Below are 19,672 nucleotides of genomic sequence, written 5' to 3'. Positions count from 1 at the left end.
TGTTGCTGGAGGAATTAGGCATGTCCTATGAGACTCTACATGGGAGGAGAACTCTCAGAAGCTTGTATCTGCTTTCCTTTAGGTTTCATACCATGTGTGCCTGTTCTTTTGCTGATGGTACTTTTCATTATTTCACTTTAATAAATCCTAGATGTCAGCATGACTATATTCTGAGATCTGGGAGTTCTCCTAGTGAATCTCCAAACCTGGCAGTGGTTTTGGGGACCCTGATACAGTTTCCATATTTTATCAATAAGTAATAGGAAAGAGTGAATATGTCATGTGTAACTATTTTAAAATTTTCATGCTTATCAATAAAATAGTAACATACATTACTGACCCAGTCATATTTAAAAGTAATAGGTAATATTTCCAGAAGACACTGGATTCTTGGCACCCACTGATACAAGTTTCATTATTAAATTTCTCTCCTTTATATTCTCTGTAAATCTTTCCATGGATATATACCCTGATATATAGATATAAATATAGATATAGACATATGCATATGCAGTTCAAAAGAGAAAGGGTTGAGACTGAGACTTCTAACAGTAAATTTCTCTAAGAGTAGATCAAAATAAAACTTTTGATTCGACAGCATATCACAAATATTCCTTGCAACATACTAATTAAACATGGAATTTCATTTTTAGGAAGTTAAAATATTTGGGGGATTTCTAGCTTTCAGCATGTGTTCACATACCTGATTCTCAGTGAGATAAGCTTGGCAGCAATGATTCTGTAAAAAAGGAATCTAGGTCTATGAAGGGTTCACATGATAATTAAGAGGCAAGCTTCTTACCTATATCTCTTGGGTGTGTAAATATCCAATGCTTACTCTCATTAAAGCCAGACTATACCAGACTTCAGTGGACAGTTATATTTCAAGATCAAATTTCATTTTAGAATCCTTTGATGTTGCCAAATATCATGAAGAGAAACATAATTAAATATAAAATCATAGAAGAAAAACTTAGCATATTATTAGTGCAAATTTAAAAGATCATTGTGCTGTGGCCATCATTATAGTACATTATGCCAGAGCTTAAAGATTATTTTGAAATTCCTTTGTAGGATACAAGCTAGTATAGTAAAGAGCATCTAAGATTTAATTCAACACTGAGTTGCATCCTGTGTTAATCTATTTCTGAATGAGCTACCCAAAAGAATCTAAGAGGAAGCCACCATTTTAATTTCTCCTCAAGAGTTTCAAAGATAGTTCCAGAAAATAAGAAATGGCAGATGTGCCTCAAATTCAATTTTCTATTCCATGTTTGGATGACATACTGAAGAATTCTGTGTTCTATGTTACAAGTATGACTGAGACCATTTCTATAGTGAGAACAATTCCTTAAGAGTCTGATATGGATATCCCTAAAACATTTGCTAATATTGTTTCAAATGATTATAGGTCCTGCATGTAAGAAATGTGTACTCCCAAGGCATTATAAATCTAATTTACCGGCTTCACTTGGTAACATTTTCAGTGGCTTTGGTGGATTACTCTCCCTGATTTTTTTTTTTTTTGAGAGGGCATCTCTCATATTTATTGATCAAATGGTTGTTAACAACAATAAAATTCAGTATAGGGGGGTCAATGCTCAATGTACAATCATTAATCCATCTCAAGCCTAATTCTCGTCAGTCTCCAATCTTCTGAAGCATAACAAACAAGTTCTTACATGGTGAACGAATTCTTGCACAGTGAATAAATTCTTACATGGTGAACAGTACAAGGGCATTCATCACAGAAACTTTGGGTTTTGATCATGCATTATGACCTATAAACAATCAGGTCAAATATGAATATTCATTTGATTTTTGTACTTGATTTATATGTTGATCCCACATTTCTCCTATTATTATTATTATTTTTATTTTTAATAAAATGCTGAAGTGGTAGGTAGATGCAAGATAAAGGTAGAAAACATAGTTTAGTGCTGTAAGAGGGCAAATGTAGATGATCAGATGATCAGGTGTGTGCCTATGGACCAAGTATTAATCCAGGCTAGACAAGGGCAGCAAGACATCCACGGATGCAGAAGATTTCTCTCAAAGCAGGGGGGATGAGGTTCTGAGCCTCACCTCTGTTGATCCCCAAATTCTCACCTGATGGCCCCCCTGCGACTGTGCCTGTCTTAGGTACTCTCCCTGATTTTTGAAAAAAAAAAGAACAAAAACATTTTGTGTGCAGTGACAATGCATTGTGATTGTCACAATTTATCTTATCAGTCATGATAACATAAAACCCCCTGATGAACCAGAAATGAGAAAGAGGCCCTTTCATACGGCTTCCCACACATTTGTTCTCCTGGGAAAGGCAAACCATGTATCTACTTTGCAGAATGTAACAACTAATTGAAAAAGACATATAGATAAGTAGAATTCTCAGGTCTCTAAGAATATTTTCTCATATGTCAGCAAAATCAATTATGACCTACAATATGGGAGAATATATTCATAAATGACAGATCCGATAAAGGCTTGGCATCCAAAATATATAAAGAGCTTATACACCTCAACAAACAAAAAGCAAATAATCCAGTTAAAAAATGGGCAGAGGAGCTGAACAGACAGTTCTCCAAAGAAGAAATTCACATGGCCAACAGACACATGAAAAGATGCTCCACATCACTAGTTATCAGAGAAATGCAAATTAAAACCACAATGAGATATCACCTCACACCAGGAAGGATGGCTACCATCCAAAAGACAAACAAAAACAAATGTTGGCGAGGTTGTGAAGAAAGGAGAACCCTCCTACACTGCTGGTGGGAATGTAAATTAGTTCAACCACTATGGAAAACAGTATGGAGGTTCCTCAAAAAGCTCAAAATAGAAATACCATTTGTTCCAGGAATTCCACTTTTAGGAATTTACCCTAAGAATGCAGCAGCCCAGTTTGAAAAAGACAGATGCACCCCTATGTTTATTGCAGCACTATTTACAATAGCCAAGAAATGGAAGCAACCTAAGTGTCCATCAGTAGATGAATGGATAAAGAGGATGTGGTACATATACACAATGGGATATTATTCAGCCATAAGAAGAAAACAAATCCTACTATTTGCAACATCATGGATGGAGCTAGAGGGTATTATACTCAGTGAAATAAGCTAGGCGGAAAAAGACAAATACCAAATGATTTCACTCATATGTGGAGTATAAGAACAAAGAAAAACTGAAGGAATAAAACAGCAGCAGAATCACAGAACCCAAGAATGGACTAGTGGTTACCAAAGGGAAAGGGACTGGGGAGAATGGGAGGGGAGGGAGGGAAAAGGGTGGGGAAAAAGAAAGGGGGTATTATGATTAGCATGTATAATGTGTGTGAGGGGGCATGGGGAGGGCTGTGAAGACAAGTAGTGATTCTACAACATCTTACTATGCTGATGGACAGTGACTGTAATGGGGTTTGTGGGGGGGGACTTGATGAAGGGGGGCCATAGGAAACATAATGTTCTTCATGTAATTGTAGATTAATGATAAAAAATAAAAAGAAAAAAAAACACTTAGGCTAGCTTGGGAATTGTGTATGGCCAACTAAAAATCCTAAAAATCTTCAGAGTCTCAAAAAATGGCATTCTCAGGGAAAAACAAATCATAAAATAATATTGATATGGACCTGCCTGCCTTATATAAGATGAAGTTTCTCCATCCCACCAAAAGTGACCCTTGCCTGCTTCTCTAGCCTCACCTCTTTTCTATTCTATGCTCCTTCCCATCCTTACCTCACACTTTAACAACATAAATTGCTAGTGTCCTGCAATACCATGCTCTCTTACCCTTTCCTCAAGCAGTTTCATCTACCCAAAATCCATCTCCCATATACTTGAGATTTTTTATTTATTTTTATATTTTAATATTCAGTTCAGATATAAATTCATCTTAGAATTCTTGTCAGATCACTCCTGCCAAATCCAGAGTGGGAAAACTGGTGCTACAGGGTTCACCCAAGACACTATAGGCAATCATTCTCTTTACCTTACAATTATAAATGTCTGTTACCCAATGTACAGTAAGTTCTTGAGGAAAGGAATACCTCTTGTTTATGTTTGTATCCCCAGCACTTTATACAGCATTAGACACATGATGCACATTCAATAAATACTGGTTGAATGAATGAAGACAGACTCTCAGAAAAGGTATGCTTTCAGTCAACATAACTCTGTGTCTTATTTTGAGTCCTTCATGAGCAATAATGACTAAAGTATCAGTTTAAGTTCATGTTTCAACTATACTCATTTTATTAAGAAATAAGACTGCATAGTCCAAAACAGCAACATTCAACTATAGATTCACAAGGCCTCTAAATTCACTCTCAGAGAAAGCAAGAATCAGAAATTTAAACAAATACTTCACATATTGAAAATTTTCAACTTCATTATGTGTTTACAAAGCAATTATAGTTGCCCATCAACAATGCATTGAAGGTTTGGTAAATTTAAACATAAAGATTCTAAGTTAATCCCAATGGGAAGAGCTAACTTCTTCATATTTGTAATCCACACTCCTAAATATATCAACTATGCACCACCAAAATACTTTCAATGAGCTGAAATTTGGTTGTAATAAAATAACCAGTATGAGAAGACTACATAGCAGCAATATGCATGTAGTACCATCAAGATATAGCTACATTATGCCCACACCTGAAAAAGGAAACCTTAGTACATTATTCAATGTTTATAAAACTTTATCAATGTTTATCAAGAAATAACTGACAAAACTCTGTAAAATTCTAAATTCTTTTCTCTAGCATCTATCTCTGCATACAAAAACTATCCATTTTATAGTACAATAAACAGATACATTCTGTGTTATAAAGGAAATTACTGACATTTTTATGCCTCAGTAAATATGAAGGTAACAACTGGCACTTAATAGTGGGTATAATTTAAAATATTAAATATATAGGAGTTCTCTTATTTTATTTTTGTAAAAATGAGATATGCAACTATTTCAGATTTTATTTTATGAGAAATCACACGTATAATATACTTTTCCAATTGAAATTAAAATGATATGCTTATAGAATAATTATGAGTTGTCAGCCTGAAAATAAGCAATCATGGCTTGGAAAGAAAGCATATCCAAGTTTTGATCTTTAAGTGATTATAGAAAAGATAAATTCATGCAGTTTGGTTTTTTACAAAATGTATTTCCCATTGAGTATTGTGTTTCCTTGTGAAGGTTATTAATTTCATTTTTAAATGGGCGATTAAGCATGTGAGTGGTTAATGTATGAATTACCATATGACTTTAAAATGTACCACTTTTAGAAAATAGCACATAATATATAAAGAGAGATTTATAATATCCTTTTCCAAGAGTATGTTCAAAAAGAATGTGAGATACTAATAGACTGATAACCTACTGTTTGCTAATTTTTTTTATTTTTATTGAAGATATGCAATATTATATTGGGTGCAAGTATACAATACAGTGAATACACTTTTAAACCTCACCTCAACTAGTGTAGTTACTATCTGTCAACATAGAAAGATGTTACAGAACTATTGACTATATTCTCTATGCTGTACTTTCATCACTGTGACTAATTTATACAATTGAGATTTTATGCCTATTTTTCCCTTTCATCTATTTTACTCGCCCACCCCAACACCTCCCCCATGGTAACCACCAGTCATTTCTCAGTATCTATGAGTCTACTGCTCTTTTGTTCTTTCTGTTTTGTTTTGTTTTAAGATTTCACATATAAATGAAACCATATGGTATTTGTCTTTCTCCACCTGGCTTATTTCAGTGAGGATAATACTCTCTAGGCCCATCCATGTTGTTACAAATAGCAAGATTTCTTTCTTTTTATGATTGAATAATATTCCACTGTGTATATATATATGTACCACATCTTCTTTATCCATTCATCTAATTTTTATTTGATCAAGGCAAATTTTTTTTAACTTTTTATTGAAGTATCATTGATATACAATCTTATATTGGTTTCAAGTACATAACACAGTGGTTCAACAGTTACCCCTATAATTAAATCTTCACAAACCCCCCCACCAGTGCAGTTACTATTTGTCAACAAAAGATGCTATAGAATCATTGACTATATTCTCCATGCTGTACTATCATCCCTGTGACTAACTGATATTGTGATTAAGAATTTATTGTGCCCTTTTATCCCCCTCACCTTTCCCACCCACCCACTGCAACCCCACCCCCATAGTAACCACTGGTCACTTCTCAGTGTCTATGAGTCTACCGCTCTTTAGTTCATTTTGTTTTGTTTTGTTTTTATATTCTACATATAATTGAAATCATATGGTATTTGAATTTCTCTGCTAGCTTATTTCATTTAGCATTAATAACCTCTAGGACCATCCATGTTGTTGCAAAAGGCAGGATTTCTTTTTTTATGGCTGGATAATATTTCATTGTGTATATGTACCACATCTTCTTTATCCATTCATCTACTGATGGATATATTTTGATGGCTTCCATATCTTGGCTATTTTAAATAATGCAGCACTAAACATAGGGATGCATATATCTTTTTGAATCAGAGATTTTATTTTTTTGGATAAATTCTTACATCTACTAATTTTATTTCAGTAACATGTTTTTGTGAATATTCTTCTTGCTTGTAACAGATTAATACTACATAAATACATCAATATTAACATTAGCCCTGTACTAAGGAAACTGTCCTTGTACAAGACCACCTTACTATAGCACTAATTTATAAATTATTTTTAAGACCATTCTTGATTTATTCACCTTTATTTTTATGGAATTTAAATTTCAGCAAAATACTATGAATTCAATTATTTTAATCCCAAAATATTATATACCTAGTCAACATTTTATCACCAATTATATTGTCAATTATAAAGTCTTTGCACTTTACTTAGTTTACTTTCTTGTTTTATTAATGAATGACCTTTTTTATCTGCTCAGATAGGAGTGGCACTTTAACAAACCCTAAAAAAAGTGGTCCAAAATTCTGGAGTTGAGATAAATAGAAAAGGCACACTGGAGGAATTTCAAAATTTTAGTACCACTTAAACATTTCATCAAAAAATACAAATTGATCAGTTTTAGAATCTTCTCCCAAGATGAATTTTAGCAGGAAAGTCAAAATGCAAGGAGGGAATTAATACCTTAATGAGTTATTGTTATTAAAATTATTTCTATAGTATGTTTTATAATTACACTGCAGATCTTTAAGATGCACACTTTCTTGTCACCCCTAAGAACTTGTTACAGTAGAGTTACCAGTCAAAATAAGGCAATATTTGGGACGTACTTACTCTAAAAAGTTATTTGTTGTTTATTTGAAATGTACATTTAACTGAGCATCCTGTGTTTTTATCTGCAAATCTGGTAACTTAGGTAGAAGCGTAATTACACAGACACTAATTCATTTTCCCCCACATTTGGATTGAAGAAATTTGATATCTAAATGTTGAAATATGTGTTCTCTGATAAGGCTAACTACATAATGTGCAGGACCCTCCAAGCAAAACAAAAACACAGGGCCTCTTTTTCAACAATTATTATTTCAAAATGGCAATAGTCGAGCCTTAAGCCATGGGATATACATATGAATCAAGTGTCCTCACATTACAAAGAAACACGGATTGGTTCATTTTAACCAGGGGTCACCCTGATATAGACCAGTCCCATGTAGTAAATATTGCAGGCTTTGAGGGCCACACATTTTCTGTCACAACTATTAATCTTGCCACACATAAACAAATGAGCATGGACTGTGTTTCAATAAAACAACTTATGTTACAAAAACAGCTGGTGGACCAAAGTTGACCCATGATGTAGTTTGCTGACCCTCTGGACTATACTACAAGCATGAGCAAAATTGCCTGTTAGATTTGTTTAGATTCTATAGAGTTACAGCCATTAAGGTAGAAATTTAACTAGGGAAATATAGTCATTTCCCTAAGACATTAAACATTTTTTGTGAAAATACATAAAAGAATTTATTTTTTTACATTTGTATCTTTAAATTAAATTCAACCATTTAGCTCAATCAAACCACTGCCCCAATCTTCTAGGTCTTTAAAAATATATACCAGGGAATGACTAATGAGAAATTTAATAACTGTTCCCTTTCTCCTCCTCTTCCATTTCATTTTTATTTACTTTTGTAAGCTTTTTTGTTGGTGATCAAACTTTAGAGTCAAAAGAAAGAGCACGAAGAAAGGCAAGGAAATGCAACTAGTTTGTTTTTACTGGAATGAAGGAGGCATAACAGACCGCACAGGGCTGAGGGTGAGATCATTCACGTGTACTAGCCTCAGAGACCTTCTTGGTGCTCAAAGAGTTTGCAAGCCCTCTGATAGTAAATAGGTGTAACAGTTGTTATTATTTCCATTTTAAAGATAAGGAAACTGAGACCCACAGAGGTTAAATGTCTTGCCAGAGTCAAATGTCAGAAATAGAAAAGCTTATATTCCAATATTCTGAGTTGTTGGTATCAAAGAAAGAGCAAAATAAGAAGCATGGCCTCTGCCTTTAGGAACCAATAGTCAAATATGGAGAAAGAACCAAACACAAAGACCCAAGGGAATAAAAACATATTTTAACTAATTGGGCTATTCAGAAATCCATATACATAATCTAACCACTCAGTGAAATCAGGATGAATGACGGTTCCGTAAGGCCTAGTCACAGGAATAATTAGAAGTTACAGTACAGGGAAGAACTAGTTTTAAAACATTCTAGTGAGAAATACACATTTTCTGAATGACTTCCACAAAGATGTGACTGAATGAGGTCTCAGACATTTTGACAGAGGGTTTGCAAGGTAATCCTTACCTTTGAGTCTGAGCCTGAAAAGAAGTAGAAAATTACCATTTATAGAGACTGGCAAGACCTGTTTCTCACCCATTTGGCTTAGCACCTATCTGTACTAGTCTCCTTCCAGAGCAACAACAGACTGTTCCAAGCATTTCACTTTAATCTGACTTTTTTAACCCAGCTATCTTTGTGGTATTTGTTGCAGGAATCAAAAAGAGATGCTTAGAGCCCCGGGATATGGTATTGTGTCTCAGAAGGTGTGTGCTTTCTTTCTGGATTGTGCACTCTAAGTTGATGCTGATTTTAGGTATGATTTCTAGTGAAAGAAAAAAAAATAAAGAATTATTGGCCAGGCTCTATCTTTTAAAATAAAAAGGAATGTGTAAAATAACAATCTTTACAATCATTATGTGTCTCAGAGTGAAGCCACCCAGTATTATGAAAGAAAATGAAACTTTAGAGTCAGAGTATCTGGCCTCAAATTCAGGCTCCACATGTACTAGCTATGTGACCTTGAACTTGATCTTTCTGTGGTTCCATTTTCAAATAACAACTCTATTGTTGTCATAAAGAAATGAATGTAAATATTCTAATATGTATTTTTATCATCTTTTGAGTAATAAACAATACTACTTCTACAAAAATATATTCCAAAATTCAGAATAAGTTATATTCAAAATTCTGAATTGAATTTGACATGTATTGTTACTTACAAAGGATGAACAGTTTCTGTTTTATGTCCTTATCAGATATTTTCACATTGATTTCATTTATTATAGTATCTTAGGTACTTTAATCCAATCCATGAATATCTAGCCCAAATTCTTTAATAATAGATCTCTGCCCCCAAGCATCTCACAATGTATAGTGACAGAGACAGAGCAAAGAGTTGCAATGCCAGCAGATGAATGGAAAGGGAGTTCTGAAGACCCAGCACCTGAATCGGCTGGGGTGGAGATGGAAAGTATGTTAAGGAAAAGCTTCAAAAGAAGAAAATATTTAATTTGTCCTCTATTAATTTCCCACTGCTACTGTAACAAATTATCACAAACTTGGTGCCTCAAAACATCATAAATTTATTATCTTACAGTTCCTGGGGTCAGATGTCCACAATTCGTTTCAATGGGCTAAAGTCAAGCTGTTGGCAGAGATGGCTCCTCCTGGCCTTCCTCCTCCAGGTTAGGTTCGAGAGGCCTTCTGTATTCCTTAGATACTGGCCCATCCTCCATCTTCAAAACCACCAGTGCAGCATCTTCAAATCTCACTCTGACCTCTGCTTCAATTATCACATCTCCTTCCGCTGACTCTGACCCTTCTGCCTTCCTTTTACACTCGGACCACCTGAATTATATATGGAATAATAATAACACATCTCGATTCTTGATATAATCACATCTACAAAGTCTCTTTTACAATGTAAGGTAATGTAGCCACAGGTCCTGGGAATTAGGATGTGGGTATTGGGGCGGGAGTGGGGCATTAGTCAGTCTACCATATGTCCTGGAAGATAAATAGATACCAGCCAATCAAACAGAAGAGAAAAGGATATGACTGGAAGAGGAAATTAGACCCTGAGTCCTACACTATCATAAGGCTGACTAGAAATGTAGGTAAGATAATGAAGTGATTAATTATACCAAACTAAGAAGCTCATGTTCCAAAATTAAATAGAGAATAATTTCAAGCAGAAGAGTGGTATTGTCTGATGTGTACATTAAAAATTATATTCTAACAGCATTGCATAAGCTAGGATTGGAGGAATTCAGAAGACTAAAAAGGGAAGAAAGCAGAGGTGCTCCTGTGATTGTTGGAGCAGAGGTGTGCACTAGATAAATCACGGGAAGATGGAGAGGTAGGCCCAGGTGGACATTCAGGGAGCAAAATTACTCCCAGAACTTAGCAAAATAAGGGTGTAAGAGAAAGTGGAAGAAATGGTAGTGCCATTAACTAAAATTGGGACTCCAGAGAAAGGAGGGGATTAGGGAGAGATGATAGGTTCACTATTGAGGTTGAGGTGCCTGAAAACCTTTACTGTGAAGATATGAAGCTGCTGATAGTATGTATTATATTGGTCTCTCATACATGTATCCACCAGAGGTACCTTGCTAAAATATTAGTCAGAGCATGTCTGTTTACTGATCAAACCCCAAATGGCTCCAACCTCATTCAGTGTAAAATCCAAAGTCCTCACAATGGTCTATTTAAGTTGGGCAACCTAGAACCACCACCATCTCTGAACTTGTTCTCTACTTTTCCTTGCCTCATTCATCCCATTCCAGCCACCCTGGCATGAAGTTCATGAGATACCTCAGGCACACTCCCACCTCAGGGCCTGTAGACATGCTCCTCCTTTGGTCTGAAATTCTCTTCTCCCAGACACCCAAGTATCTCCTGCTATGGGCTGCTCCAGGTCTAAATTCAAACATCACATTTCCAGTAAGGTCTTCCCTGGCCATCCTAGTTAAAATTGCTACCTCCCACCATCCCAGTGCTTTGACTCGTCATTTCTTGCTTTACTTGGTCTATAGCACTATTCTCTGAAAATTTACAATTGATTTTATTTGTTTGTTTATTGCCTGAGCTCTTCTACAACCCCAACCTTCTCCCTGACCCATTAGAATGTAAGCCCCACAATGGTAGGGACTGTTGACTTTTGATTCATTGCCACATGGGGAACACTAGAACATTACCTAGAACATAGCAGCAACTCAATAAATACTTGTTTCATGATTAATATGGGAGTGCAGGAAAGAAGTCTAAATGGAAGCATTGGTTTAAGAGTCTCATTAAGTCGCATAAGGCTGACTTTAGAACATGCATAGTGCCACACGATTCATACACTTCCCTAGATGTTTTCATAATTTTTAGGTTACAACTAAAGAAGCATAAAACTTGGGGAGAAAAATCTTTATGGAAGTGAAAAGCAAAGTGTTTAGGTACTTTTTAAAAAAACATAAAAAAACAAAATCAGCCATTTTGCATTTCTTAATAATTTGCAAAATTATTACACATTCACACAAAATCATTTTTAATGAATAGTAATATGAAAGCAAAGACTGTATTGAATTGTACAACACCTATGCAAACCGGGGAATATGTGAAAAGTAAAGTTTCTTGCATTTGATTTGCCTGCAATTCCTAAATAGATTTTGAAATATATCACTGCTTATCAACATTTACTTGATCTTATGCCTCTAATTATGCATCAAATGAAGGGCTAGTTCTCGTGTTTGAATTCACAGTAGCATCCTTCAGCACAAATAAGTGAACTGCCAGCTGAGAAGCAATCCTAATAAAAAAAATGTCCCATAGGGATTGTAAAGTGGCTTACGATGCTTCCAGTGAACACCAGAGAGAGACTATAAAGTACCACACAGAGTGTGTATATGCATTTTGTGATTCCTGGAAGACGCAATGATAAGACAATAAAATGCCAGCAACCAATTTTTAAGGCAGCTTTAGGAGAGATAATCAAAAGTTTGAGCTTCTTATGAAGTGACCCTGTGTTTTTTATTTTGAATTGCATCGAGATCTCTTTGAGCCAAGAAATTTTCTTTTTAAAATTGTGCTGTGAAATTTAGAAAGCTGTAGATTACTCTGCCATACTTGAACATTGACAATATTATATATGTATATAAATTCCAATATATAATATTTAGGAATTATATCCAATATGCGATATAGATGTGCATTTTTCTTTCTCTTTATAAAAATTACTATAGCTTTCTCCAGGAAATCTGATATTCTAAGTCTTTACACACATCTAAAAATTTGAGCTAGTATTTGCAACTAAGTTCCCCCCAAAATATGACCTAAATAAATCATACGTAGTAGCCTTGGTTGCTTGTCTCTTTCAATCCTGTGTATGTGTCATGATACTAACTATAAGAGCGCTTCATTCAGTTTATATTCAAGTTGCTTTGAAGACACTGGTTTGCCGAATTCCACTGTGTACCTGGTTCTCTACCACAAATTACAGACACATACTAACATAAGTGCTAATTCTTAATAAGGGGACACATTTCTGTATTTAATTATTTAGGTGTGTGGGTCTAGCACCCAAGAGGTATGTCATATAGATCAGTAAAAGAATACATGAATGAAGTTTAAAACCTTTGACTTTAAAAACCAATCCTGCTGCAAACTGCTTAATCTTGAGCAAGTTTGCTTAATTTCTTGTGGTCTAAATTTTATTTTCAAGATGACAGGGTAAGATAGAAGATTTTTAAAAATCTAATTAAACACTGAAAAAAAAGTCTAAACTATTTTTAGGTATTTCATCTGTAATTGGTTTATATGATCATGAGATTGGCAGAATATACACTATTGGAAAAAACAAGCTGATATTCTTTCTTACTTCTCAGACATGATTAACAGACGTTAAGCACATGCTTTTCCACGTGATTGCCCTTCCATTTAACTTGAAACTCATCATCACATTGATAGACATTCAAATATAAACTGGATAATCCTAAAGTGAAATTATTAAAGAAGACAAAAACTTAATGTAATGAACATGGTTGCTTGCCTACATAGACCTATTCCCTGTTTCTACCTTTTTAACTTAACATCAATTTTTATTAAATAATTAAAAGGGAGATATCACACTTTGACAGTGCTTACCCTGTATTCTTGGTAGTTTACATCTAATAATTCAAACTTCACCACCCCTACTTACCACCCCTACTATAAATGAGGAAGCTGACTTAAAGTTAGCTTAGCTAACTTCACAGAGCAGGTAAGCAGAAGACCTGGAATTCGAATGCAGGCAGTGGGGATACATGTGCTCTTAACCATTATACCCTGCCTACCTCCATACTTGGCCTGTTTGGTTGGGGGAAGTTAATTCCCTACAATTCTAAGAGGATCTTCTGATTAGTAAGCCAGTCACAATCATCTCAACCACTTTGCCAATCATTAAATGACATTCCTTGATAATTATAATGGCCCAGGAAAGTGTACAACCTAAGCTGGACCAATCAGCCTACAGAGAAGTTTACTCCATGTAGAAAGGAAGCACTTTCTTCCATGCAGGACAGCAAATTCCCCGATGGTTTAAATCAACTTGAACGGGGTGTCTTTTTCTTATACCTGAAGGCATCCTGATATAATTACACATATTATTTAAAACTCTAAATAGTTGACATTCGTTGTTTAATTTAACCTGTGTTTCCCTCTTCCCTAATCCTGAGACCTGCTGTCATGCATTTGTGTTAACTCTCACTGAATCTTAATGCTGAGTCATTCCTTTTCCAGGACATTCATTCATTTGACACAGACTTATTGAGCACTTCCTCTGTCTCAGGAGTTGTGAGGCCCTGGTTTAGTGAGATAAATGAGTCACAACCCCCCACCCTCACAAAATTACTGTCTAGGAAGGAAGGCATATAAATCAACAAATTACCCTAATATGCAATGGTGCCTATAGCATATAAACACTGTGAGTGTGTGTGTGTGTGTGTGTGTGTGTGTGTGTGTGTGTGTGTGCACATGCACGTGCTGTATGTGCTCTGAGAGCACTGAGAACTGGATCTCTAAAATGCTTTGGAGGACTTCATGAATGCTTCATAGAAGAGATAACATTTTATTTGGCTCTTGAAGGATGACTAGGAGTTTTACAGTAAAGAATGGGCATGCTAGGCAGTGAGAAAAACATGATCAGTAGCACATAAATATAAGTGTTGGTAATGTTTGAGAATGGTGGACAGTTCCAAGTGACAATGAGCTTCAAAAATATAAGAAGAGACAAGTCCTAGGACTCCAGGCCTGGTCAGTCTCAAAAGTCCTCATACTTCACGGAGTTTAACATTCTTTTTCACCTCAGCCACCATTATCCTATGTTGGACTAATATTTTTAAGAGCTAAATAAAGGGTCAAAGCTGTGTTTCTTTGGTTTTTCTAATTCTCCATCTAAGATCAGAAGAAAAAAGTTTAAGAGATGGAATTAATCACCATTACGGTGTTTGTGAGTCCCTGATATTTGTGAAATCCTGTGGTTACTTTCTTGACAATGATCACTTCTCATTATGATTTCTCAAATGATGGCTTTACTAATTTTTCTAAGATTTCTTTCAGTTTTTCAATTAGTATTGTAGTTACTGGAAATATGAGTGCTATTTAAATTAAAATATTAATGTAATTTATTAACTTCTCATAATCTTATATTAGATACAAACAGTATTCCAACCCAGATAGTCAAGAGAACTTAACAAGAAAACTCAATGAATCTTTTAAAATTATCAATTTGTCATTTAACATATAAGTAATACGCTTTTACCAAGCCCCTACTGTATACACATTTTAAGAACTAGGAATTTAATGAAAATGTAGCCCAGAACTAAGTGATATGAAATGATTAAATAATAAAATCTCAAATGACTATAGCCAGAAAAGGTTTCTGATGATAACACAGAGGAAGTTTTGTGGAGTCCATGACTATTAAATAAGATACTTTCTTAGATCAGATTCTACCAAACAACTCTTATGTCCCACCTAAATTGAGAATTGAAACACAAGACCTCCTTCTATCATAATGCAGGGCCAACCAGATTCATCCCCATAGTAAGAGGTAATAGACAAGCTGACTGGAGGTCCCCAAAGGGCACTGATGCTATTATTTCTAAAATAAAGAGAAGCTGGTGAAGGGATACACAAAAAATGAAGATTATGATATCTAATACATAAAGTGTGGAGGAGGAAGAAGAAGGAAAAAAAACACAAATACCTTGAGACTGTGTTTAAACAGCAACTTAATAGACTGTTACATAGTAAGGAAGCTATCCTTGAACATTTGATAACCACATAACTAAAGCCTATAATAGATACACAAAAAAATTTAAAAGAGAAACCTAATCACAACACTAAAGAAAACCACAAAACAAGAGAGGAAGAAAGGAACAGAGAGAAACTACAAAAACAACCAGAAAACAATTAATAAAATGTCAATAAGGACATACCTATCAATAATTACCTTAAATGTAAATGGACTGAACACACCAATAAAAAAGACACACAGTGGCAGAATGGAAAAAGAAACAAGACCCATCAATATGCTACCTGAAGAGACTCATTTCAGACCCAAGGACATACACACACTAAAAGTGAAAGAATGGAAAAGACATTTCATGCAAAAAATAGAGGAAAAAAGGCAGAAGTAGCAGTACTTGCATCAGACAAAACAGATTTCAAAACATAGAAAATAACAGGAGACAAAGAAGGATGTTATCTTAGGATAAAGGGATCAGTCCAACAAGGGGATATAACCATTATAAACATCTGTGCACCCGACATAGGTGCACCTAAATATGTAAAATAAATACTAACAGAATTAAAGACGGAAATAAATTGCAAGTCATTCATTTTCAAAGACTTTAACACATGACTCACATCAAAAGATCAACCAGAAAGACAATAAACAGAATACCTGAACAATACATTAGATCAGATGGACTTAACAGATACCTACAGAATGTTCCACCCAAAAGCAGTAGGATATACCTTTTTCTCAAATGTACATGGACATTCTCTAGAATAGATCACACTCCAGGCCACAAAAAGAACCTCAACAAATTTAAAAAGCTTAAAAATTGTATAAAAGTGGTTTCTCAGAACACAATGGTATGAAGGTAGAATAGAAAAGCCTACCAATAGAAGGAGGCTCAACAACATGCTTCTAAATAATCAATGGATCAATAAGCAAATTATACCAAAAATCAAGCATTATATGGAAACAAATAAAAAAAAATTCAACCCCAAAATGTTGGGACTAAGATTTAGATTTCTAAGAGGGAAATATATAGCAGTACAGGTCTAACTCAAGAAACAAGAACAAACCCAAATAAACAGTCTAACTCACAAGTAAAGAAACTCAAAAAGTAGAACAAATGAAGCCCAAAGTTAGCAGAAGAAGGGACATAATAAAGATCAGAGCAGAAATAAATAAAATAGGGAAGAGTCAAACAGAAGAAAAAAAATTAATGAAAACAGGAGCTGGTTCTTTGAGAAAATAAACAAAATAGACAAACTCCTAGCCAGACTTCTCAAGTAAAAAGGAGAGTACAAACATAAACAGAATTAGAAACGAAGAAAGAATAATCACAACAGACACCACAGAAATACAAAGAATTATTATAGAATACTATGAAAAATTATACACCAATAAACTGGACAACCTAGAAGAAATGGACCACTTTCTAGAAAAATACAACCTTCCAAGACTGACCCAGGAAGAAACAGAAAATCTGAACAGACAAATTACCAGAAATGAAATAGAACTGGTAATCAAAAAACTCCCAACAAACAAAATTCCATGTTCAAATGGCTTCACACCTGAATTCTACCAAAAATTTAAAGAAAAGCTAATAACCATCTTCCTTAAAATATTCCAAAAAGTAGAAGAGGAGGGATTACTTCCAAACTCATTTTATGAGGCCAGCATCACTCTGATACCAAAACCAGACAGACACCACAAAAAAAGAAAATTATAGACCAATATCCCTGATGAAAATAGATGCAAAAATCCTCAACAAAATATTAACAAACTGAATTCAAAAATACATCAAAAAAATCATCCATCATGACTAAGTGGGATTTATTCCAGGGATGCAAGGATGGTACAATATTCATAAATCCATAAATATCATACACCACATTAACAAAAAGAAAGATAAAAACCAAATGATCATCTCAATAGATGCTGAAAAAGCAACAAAACTCAACATCCACTCATGATAAAATTTCTCAACAAAATGGGTTTAGAGAGTACACAGCTCAACATAATAAAAACCATATAAAACAAACCAACAGCCAACATTCTTAGTAGTAAAAAGTTGAAAGTTTTTTCTTTAAGATCAGGAACAAGACAAAGATGTCTACTCGCACTACTTTTATTCAACATAGTACTGGAGGTCCTAGCCACAGCAATTAGACAAAACAAAGAGATGAAAGGCAGTCAAATTGGTAAGGAAGAAATTAAACTATCACTATTTGCAGATGACATGATATAATATACAGAAGACCCCAAAGACTTCACCAAAAAGCTATTAGAACTAATAACTGAATTTAGTAAAGTTGCAGGAAACAAAATGCACAAAAACCTGTTGCATTTCTCTATAATAACAGTGAACTTACAGAAAGAGAAACTCCATTTACAATTGCATCAAAAAGAATAAAATACCTAGGAGTAAACCTAACCAAGGAGGTGAAAGACCTATATCCTGAAAACTATACAACACTCATGAGAGACATTAAAGAAGACACCAATAAGTGGAAAGCTTTCCCGTTCTCACAGATAGGAAGAATTAATATTGTCAAAATGGCCATCCTGCTTAAAGCAATTACAGATCCAGTACAATCTCTATCAAAATACCAACAGCATTTTTCAATGAACTAGAACAAACAGTTCTAAAATTCATATGGAACCATGAAAGACCCCAACTAGCCAAAGCAATCCTGAGAAAGAAGAACAAAGCTGGGGGAATTATGATCCCTGACTTCAAGTTCTACTACAAAGCTACAGTAATCAAAACAGTTTGGTACTGACACAAGAACAGACCCATAGATCAAAGTAACAGAACAGAGAGCCCAAATATAAACCCACACATATATGGTCAAATAATATACAATAATGGAGCCATGAATATACACTAGAGATAAGAAACTGGACAGCTACATGTAAGAGAATGAAACTGGATTACTGTCTAACTTCACATACAAAGTAAACTTGAAATAGATCAATAACCTGAATTTAAGTCGTGAAACCATAAAACTCTTAGAAGAATACATAGGCAAAAATTTCTTGAACATAAACATGAGCTATTTTTTCCTGGATAACTCTCCTCGTGCAAGGGAAACAAAATAAAAAAATGAACAAATGGGACTACATCAAACTAAAAAGCTTCTATAGAGCAAAGGACACCACCAGCAGAACAAAAAGGCAACCTACTGTATGGGAAAATATATTCATAAATGACTCATCTGATAAGGATTAACATCCAAAATATATAAAGAACTCATATGCCTCAAAGCCCAAAAAACAAATAACCTGATTAAGAAATGGGCAGAGGACCTAAACAGACATTTCTCAAAGAAGAAATTCAGATGGCCATCAGGCACATGAAAAGATGCTCCACATCACTAATGTGGGAATAAGGGAAGTGCATATTAAAACCACAATAAGATATCAACTCTCACCAGTTATAATGGTCACTATTCAAGAGACAAGAAATAACAAATGTTGGTGAGGATGCAGAGAAATGGGAACCCTCCTACACTGTTGGTGGGGATGTAAATTAATACAACTGCTATGGAAAGCAATATGGAGGTCCCTCAAAAAACTAAAAATAGAAATACAGTTGAACCCCTAATTCTACTTCTAGGAATATATCTGAAGAAAACAAAATCCCTGACTCAAAAAGATATATGTATCCCTATGTTTTTCACCACACTGTTTGCAATAGCCAAGATATGGAAGTAACCTAATTGTCCATCACTAGATGAATGGATAAAGAAAATGTGGTAGATATACACTATGGAATATTATTCAGCCATAAAAGGAAAAGAAATCCTGCCATTTGCAACAACATGGATGGATCTAGAGGGTATTATGCTCAGTGAAATAAGTCTTGTGGAGAAAGACAAATACCATTCGATTTCACTTATTTGTGAATCGAAAGAGAAGGAACAAAACAGCAGTAGACTTATAGACACTGAGAAATGACTAGTGGTTAGCAAAGGGGAGGGGTTGGGGCAAGTCAAGAGGAGGGTGAAGGGGATAAAGGAGCACAATAATTTGTAATCACAATATAAGTTGGTAACAGGGACAGTGACACATGAAGAATGTGGTACTGTAACATCTTTCTATGTTGATAGACAGTAACCACACTAG

At 34.8% G+C, this 19,672-nt stretch overlaps 1 protein-coding gene across 8 annotated transcripts in view; it reads right to left on the bottom strand.

Annotated features, from left to right (window-relative positions):
• Nucleotides 1-19,672, bottom strand: part of MAPK10 (mitogen-activated protein kinase 10) — a 321,575-nt gene that overhangs the window by 198,848 nt on the left and 103,055 nt on the right. The gene's annotated exons all lie outside the window — the stretch shown is intronic.

This window comes from Manis javanica, chromosome 5 (assembly GCF_040802235.1).
Source record: "Manis javanica isolate MJ-LG chromosome 5, MJ_LKY, whole genome shotgun sequence".
Lineage (NCBI taxonomy): Eukaryota > Metazoa > Chordata > Mammalia > Pholidota > Manidae > Manis > Manis javanica.
The sequence above is the reverse complement of the archived record's forward strand: the minus strand, read 5'-3'. Positions and strand labels throughout refer to the sequence as shown.